Source organism: Myotis myotis, unplaced genomic scaffold (assembly GCF_014108235.1).
Source record: "Myotis myotis isolate mMyoMyo1 unplaced genomic scaffold, mMyoMyo1.p scaffold_m19_p_61, whole genome shotgun sequence".
Taxonomy (NCBI): Eukaryota; Metazoa; Chordata; class Mammalia; order Chiroptera; family Vespertilionidae; genus Myotis; species Myotis myotis.
In genome coordinates, this window is record NW_023416370.1 from 554,195 (window position 1) to 561,819 (window position 7,625).

The window sequence follows — 7,625 nt, forward strand, 5'->3', positions numbered from 1 at the left end:
GGACAAGGGGGTGGGGAATGCATACAGTGGGTCAGAGCATGAGGAACAAATGGGGGAGGGGCTGTGTCCAGGCCCTGTGTGGGCAGAGGAGGGGCTCTGGCAGGTCCCCCCCCCTTGTCTGACATCACACTTGGTGATGCGGGGACATCTTGGTCCAGGGGTTCCCAAAGGTGTGGACGGAGTCGGCGAAGAAGGAATGACACGGAGATAGCGTTCAGTTGATCAGCAGCCTAGCCAGGTTCCTCAGCCAGGTTCCTTCTTTATTCTGTTTCATCTGTATTTATACCATTTGATTTTAATTCTATCCATTCTATTCCAAAGGTTAGGGTGTTTGTTATCTCCATTCCAAACTCACTACTCTATTGTTCTGTTAAACTACAAGGAAGTAACTGAAGGAGATTATCCTAAGTAAAGGTTATGTAGTTTAAGCATGATTGTTCTGATTGTTCGAAGTTAAGGTGATTAACTACCCGCCTGGCACTTAGTGAAGGGGTTTTAATGATTTATTCCCTTCCTTAGTACTGTTAATCCCTAACTGCAGGGGAAAATCCCCACCTGGGGAAACAACCTTTCTCAGGGAGGTGGCCTCATAGTGCTAAGAAGGGGAGCAAACATTAAGAACAGTATGCCAGGTCCCTTGAAACATATGCTGTGCAGATGTTTCTTCCCTGTAGCAACTGTGTCAAGCAACAAGGATGAACCGGCCTCCGGCAGGGACAGCCTACTCTGATGATTGGTTTCAGTCACGCTCACCCCCACGCACCCCTTAAATGGGGGGGGGGGCGGGCGGGCCCTGGTGTCTGTCTCCCAGCTTGAGGGGGCTCCTGTGCCCTCCCACAGGGTCCTGGGTTTCCTGCCCTCCGGATGGGCCCCTGGCTCTGAAGCTCAGAGCCACAAAAGGCACCCGTGGCTCGCTGGGCCCTGCTCTACTTTCCTGTGTGAGATTGTCATTTGTGTTTTCGTTTTCAGACTCCGGGAATTCGTTACTAGCTGGTGTTGCTCAGTGGATAGAGCGTTGGCCCTCGGACCAAAAGTCCTGGGTTCAGTTCCGCTCAGGGGCACGGACTTTGGTTGGGAGTGCGGGAGGCAACCAATTGACGTGTCTTTCTCTCTGTCTCTCCCCCTCCCTTCCACTGTCTCCAAAATCAATGGGAAAATAGCCTCAGGTGAAGATGAACAACAAAAATAGGACTGATGCTTGGGTTTTCTTTTCAGGCTGCTAGAATTCCTTACTGGGTGCTGTTCTCAGAATACCCACAAGGGGCCACTATTGCATCACCTCTGCAAGGTGCCCTCTACGACTGTCAATAGGGTTTTTTCCCCCGCTGGGCGGCGGCGTTGACTTTGCCATCTGCAGTAACAGGAACAGACCAGCAGAGGGCGACAGCCTCTGCCAGCTCCCAAGAGACCCCAGGCAGGCAGCTGGGCGGGGCGGAAACCACGCCTGGTTTCCCTTCAGCAGGGGTGAGTGGGAGGCTGAAGGATGGCTTTGGGGCCAGCTGGCCAACCAGATGCCCTGGGAAGCCTGTTCTGCCTGCCGCTCTGCGGATGAGTCTCCTCTGGTGGGCTCACTGCGCAGGCCAAGCCCTCCAGGAGCTGGTTGGCAGCACAGACTTGGTGCTCATGGCGTTTGGGGGTGGGCGGAGTGCCCACCTGGTGTCTGCACCCCTCTGTCAAAGGGATCAACCCACTGGCCCTGCCCAGTCTGGGGCTGCAGGCAGGACCTGGGGGACTAATGACTCAGCATCTCCCTGGAGCTGCAGGGGATCGCTGAGGGTGCTGTGAGCTGAATGGGGCTCCAGGGATGAGAGAGGCTGCCACAGAGGTGGGGTGGCATCAGGGATGTGGACCAGGAGGCACCGGGGCAGAGCCACGTCTCAGAGCGAATGCAGGAAGTCAGCCGGTTTTCAGACCCTGAATCAATTTCTTTTTGAGGTAACACAATCTGCCATGGGAGGCAGGTGGCGATAGCCAGGTACAGAAAAAATGATGGTACTTTGTAATTTAAGCCACAGAAGGCTAGGGGAGGCGGGGTGTTCTCCACACAAGGCCCTCACCCAAAGGCAGCTGGACTCTTCTTAGGTTAGCAGCTGGGAGGGACCTCAGGACAAAGAGCAGCCGCCAGAGGCACTGGTGCAGTGACAGGACCCCTGTCCACTGGGGGTGGAGGAGGCGAGGGTGGGGGAAGAGTGAATCTCATCAGAGCAAATGGCCACAGGGTGAGGGGCTGCTTACCCAGAGGTCACAGGTAAAGGAGAGGTCACAGGCTGTGGGGTCAATTTTTAGCTCCGCCCTTTTACTGCTGTGTGCCCTCGAGGTAGTCGCTTGCCCTCTTTGCTGCAGTAGCTTCACCTGTACATTGGTCCACAGCTGCTCCTCACAGGAGTGTGGGGTGATTGTGTGTGTGCCCCACTTGCCCTGAGGGCTTTCCACTTCCCAGTCAGCACCCCTGCCTCACCACCCTTCCCTCCCCCAGCTTCCAGGGACGGCACTGGCCCCTCTGGGCCTCTTGCTTTTTTCTCTGGAGGAGCCACTGCTCTCCTGTCTCCTTTCAGTCCCAGCTGTCACAGGCCCAGCAGGAGAGAGATGACACGTGCAAATTATTTTCTGGAAGGACTTTGGCAAAGGGACTGTTGACAGGTGTGAGAGCAGGGCAGACAGCCAGGGAGGTGGCAACCCCGAAACAGAGACCAATCGAGGTCTCAAGGGGGCAGGGCCACGTGATCACATAAGATTGGGAACGTGAACAAGGGGGCGGGGCTACGTGAAGATGGAAGGGATGTGGCAGGAGCCCCCAGAAGCTGAAGAGGCAGGAAGGACCCTCCCTGGACACCCCCCCCCCCCCCCCCAGCACAGCCCCAGACGCCCTGATTTCAGATTCTGGCCCCAGAACAGGGAGACCACATGTTCCTGTTGGTTTAGGCCACTTTGTTGTCATGAGAGCAGCAGCCCCAGGAAACGGCCCCTCCTTGCCCCTCCTTTTGGGGCTTTGACCGGTTCTGGGAACAGCTGAGCCCTGTGCCTCGCAGAGGGGACCCCCTAGATCTCTCACTGCAGGGCTCACAGGGAGACCATCCCTGTGTCTGTGCCTCGGCCCTGCCTCCCGCTCCCCCGGGCTCCTCGGCAGCGACGGTGCAGTGGGCACAGCAGGCTGTTGGGTGGGAAGCGCAGCCACGGGGCTCAGGGACTCCCTGCTGCCTTGCTGAGCCGCCCCCTCCCCTGCAGGAGGGTGCAGGGTTCCCCCAGCCCGCCCTCCCCTCCCGGGCCTCCCCCTCATGAGTCCAGCCTGGGCCTCCGCTTCCTGGGGCACCTGGGTTGACAGGAGCTGACAGCTGGGTTGTCATACCCATATTCCAGACGCCAAAACTGAGGCTCAGAGAGGGGAGCAGAGGTTCCTACCCCCAGCCCCCCTCCCCCTCCACTCAGCCCAGCCAACAAGCCGCTCCCCCGCCCGCTGCCTGGTTGCCATGGAGATCAAGGAGGCAGAGGGTCCAGGTAGTGGGTTCTGGGCCAGAGGTCTAATATCAGAGTTCAAAGGTCAAAGGTCAGAGCTTAAAGGTCAAGGGTCTATAAGAGGACAAGTGTTCGGGTACGGTTCAGGTTTGGGTTTTAGGGTTAGGACTAGGGTTAGGGCTGTGGCTAGGGTTAGGGTTAGGGATGGGTCATGGGTTAGAGGTCAGGGGTCAAGAGTTTGGGTTTCAAGGTTAGGGTTTTAGGGTTAGAGTTAGAATTAGGAGTCAGAGTTGGGGTTAGAGCTATGAATAGGGCTAGGGTTAGGGATGAGTCATTGGTTAGGGTCAAGAGTCAGAGATCAAGGGTCAGAGTCCAAAGGTCAAGGGTCAAAAGGTCAAACATCAATGGTCAGAGGTTGAAGGTCAAAGATCAGCGCTGAAATTTCAAGGGTCAGAGCTTAAAGGTCAAGGGTCAGAGATCAAGTGTTCGGGTTTGATTTTAGAGTCAGGTTCAGGTTTTAGGGTTAGTGTTAGGGATTTAGGGTTAGGGGTTAGGGCTAGGAATAGGGTTAGGGCACAAGGTTAGGGTGAGGGTTAGTGTTGTATGTGTGTTCCCCCACGTCCTGTGTGGTTTAGGGTTCAGGATCTGGAAGAGGAGCCGCACACAAATGAAAGAGAAGAGACAAGAGATAATTTGGAAATATTGGGGGGCCAGGTGCATAAGTCCAACTCAAGGGGAAGGACCTCCACTGGTGCCCAGGCTTCTCCAGCCTTTTATTCAACTTTGGTTACACATAAAGGCCTTAGGCAGGTAATTGCGGTAGCAGACAGACTATCTTAAAGGTCAGTAAATATTAGAAGGATTTACTCTGAGACTATTCGATCAGGAAATAGCTTGAGCCCCCATTGTCAGGACTAGACAGTTGGTGCATAACTCAGGCCCTCCCGTGGGTTCAAGGGTCACCAGCCTTCCGGGATCCTTGTTTGCACTTCTTGCTAGTGAAGACAATGGGCAGCCTCCCACAGGTTAGGGTTAGGGTTAGTGTTAGTTGAAGTGGGAAAAGTGGCTTAGGGTGAGGGTGAGGGTGAATGGAGAGGTAGGAGGTGGGGGTGGGGGTGATGTGAAGATGAGGGTTTAGGCATTAGGGTTTAGAGATTAGGGTTAGGGTTAGGATTACGGTTAGAGGGTTAGGATGGGGGTGGGGGTGAGGGTGAGGGTCAAAAGTGGAAATGGTGAATTTGTTTTGCCAAAGATAACTTTGCAAAAGGTGAATTTGAAGTGAAAAATTGGAATTTGAAGTGGAAAACATAAATTTGCTCTTCAAAAGTCGAATTGGCTGTGCAAAATGTGAATTTGCCTTGCTAAAGAGGAATTTGAAGTGAAAAAGGTGAATTTGCTTTGAAAAGATGAATTTGCTTTGCAAAAGGTGAACTTGCTTTGCAAAAGGTGATTTTGCTTTTCAAAAGTTGAATTTGCTTGGCAAAAGATAAATTTGAAGTGGAAAAGTTGAAATGTAAAAGGTGGATTTGCTTTGAAAAGATGAATTTCAGATCTGCCACATTTTAGAAGGTGACTGGGAAAAATCTGTTTGAAAGGAGACTCTGGACGAGGTTGGACCTGAGATGAGTTTTTCTTACCTGTTGGGTTTCGGGGGCTACTGGACTGGCTCATCCCGAACCACCACTTTATGCCATTGCTGGGTTGGTGCCTCTGACTGAGGGCCTGGCTCTCTTACTATGTATTCTTCCCACGTTGTGTCCTTCAAAAGGGTGTGGGACCAGTGGGGTCTATGTCCCCATGGTGCCTTGCATGTAGGTGCTACAGGGGAAATGACCTTCATTTGTCTGAAAAATGATGTGTGAGTTTGCTATTAGAATAAATTCCAGGCTGGGAAGAGGGATCTGAAATCAAGGTTAAATGAATACCCCTTCACTAGAGAAGTAAAAGGGCATAAGTATTTTTTCTCCAAAGTGCTAAGTGCTAGGTCTTACAATCATGCATTCTATGTTTATGTTTGTAATATGTAACAAAGATGTGATAGGAGAAAAGCCTTCACTGGGTTCATGGGAAGTAAGGGAGGTCTGTTCTTCCTGTTACTGTAGATTTCTGTTATTCACATTACCAATAGAAATAGAAATACAAACACGGTTGATAATAATAGTAAAACTATGATCACAGTGTACCTCATTTATGAACTTTCAATAAGATGGGACTAATATCCTCCGGTGAGGATTAACAACAACAAACAAACAAACAAAAAACAAGAAGGAAGTCTCAGCGAGATTCCGTGTGGAGGATGGCATGGTAACTGGTCTATCAATGTGTCCAGGCTGCCTGTCACTACTTGAGCCAATCAAGCAGGGTTGAATCACTTATGAGCGTTTATTCCAATACTGCCAGCAGTATGGGAGAGCAGCAGGTCATCCACAAAAATCTGCTCTACAGACCACCAGAAGCCAGCTGTTTATATAGGATAGGACAAGAAATTAAACTTTTTATTGTTACAGAACTTACCAGGTGACTGAAAAATACACAGGGAGGACTCGGAGATCCAGGATAAACCCATTTATTTTCAGATGTTTCACATGTACTAGTACAGTGACTCGGGGGTTAGTTCTCCAAATCCTGAGTGAGTGAATATGGAGGAAGCTTTCCTTTTATACCCTTTGGTTTCTTTGTTTTCTGTTTCCTAACTACCAGGCTTTTGTGGTGGCTTCCACAGCCCCTCCTGAGTCAGTTAGAATGGGGAAGTTAGATGGTATCTATAGGCCTTGTCTGGGTGGTGCCAGTGACCTCCCCTCTAGCTAAGCTATTACAGTCTTTGTTTATGGCCCCTTTGTAAAAGGAGAGTATTCTGGGAAACAGGTTCTGCAAGACAGGACAGGCATCAATGGAGTTAATTATCGTCCAGCAAGAGTGTGCAATAGAAGGCAGGTTACTGGCACAGATTCAGATTGCTAGCCGCCCCCCCCCCCCAAATGTCTTATTTTCCCCATCATTATATTAAGAAGCAGTCTATGGTGGGTAGACATGTCCTAGGCTGGTATATTCCATGACAAAGATCAACTTTGGTCTTAACTGAGACTATTGTCTTTTTTGCATTTGATAACATACCTTTGGCTTGTCAGGGTAACTTTTAACTTCCCTTCTTCTGGATCCCTCAGGGCACAACCAGTGCATCAGGGCAGAGACCACAATTTCCCTCATTGTTATTGTTATCATGTTAATTGTTGACTGTTAACTCTCCTGAACCACCCAAGTAAAAGAGCCTGTGTCTGTCATTTTACTTTTACCCAATTGCAGAGGTTTCCCCTCTTTGCTTTCTCCCACCTCCTCAATCTATCACCAATGGATTTCATGTAACTCACTTATATCTACTCCTTTGTTGGTAATTTATAGAACTTGGTGGAAAACCTCCATTCTCCATCAATTCATTGAGATTCTGCTTCCTGCCAATTGTTGACAACAGCAATTGGGACCTGAGATGACAAGCTGGGCCAGGACGCACAGTCCTCAGTCCACACAACAGGAGAGCAATGAGGTGGACATAAGGTGAAGTGTGTCCATGCAAGCGGTGGGGCCTGGTTGTGAGACCAAACATGAGGTGAGCTGGGGCTGGGGAGCAGGTACAGCCAGCCTGTGAGGACCAGAAGTGTGTGCCTGGACTGGGTCTGGGGTACAAGTCTCAGGTGCCAATTTCAGTGAGAAATTCTTGTGGGACCACCTTTCCGTGAGCACATCCTCTAGACTGGACACGGGATTTAGGAGTGTACAGTTCTGGTCTCAGTTTACTTGAGCACTGCAAGGGCCAACCTCACAGGCTCTCAGGAGCAGAGCCGGGTCTGATGCTGTGGTAGCTATAAAAATGATGAATTTATTAGTAATAAAAAGACCCAAAGAAGTTTGTTCTGTGTCCAAAAGAACATTGCCTGTAAATGCAGACCCAGGCTCAGATCAGGTTTGGAGAATTTCCTCTACTGGAACTGCTGCAATTATACATGAAGAAGTGCAAACGAGAAAAGGAGCGAATTTGGTCAAAATGTAATAATTTCCCCCCTCTGACTGTCACAAGACCTGTTAATGTAAAAAAAAAAAAATTTGAAACCTGTAAAGAATTTTTGTGAGTTTATTTGAGCCAAGCTGTCATCATATGCCAGGAAGCAGAACCTCAA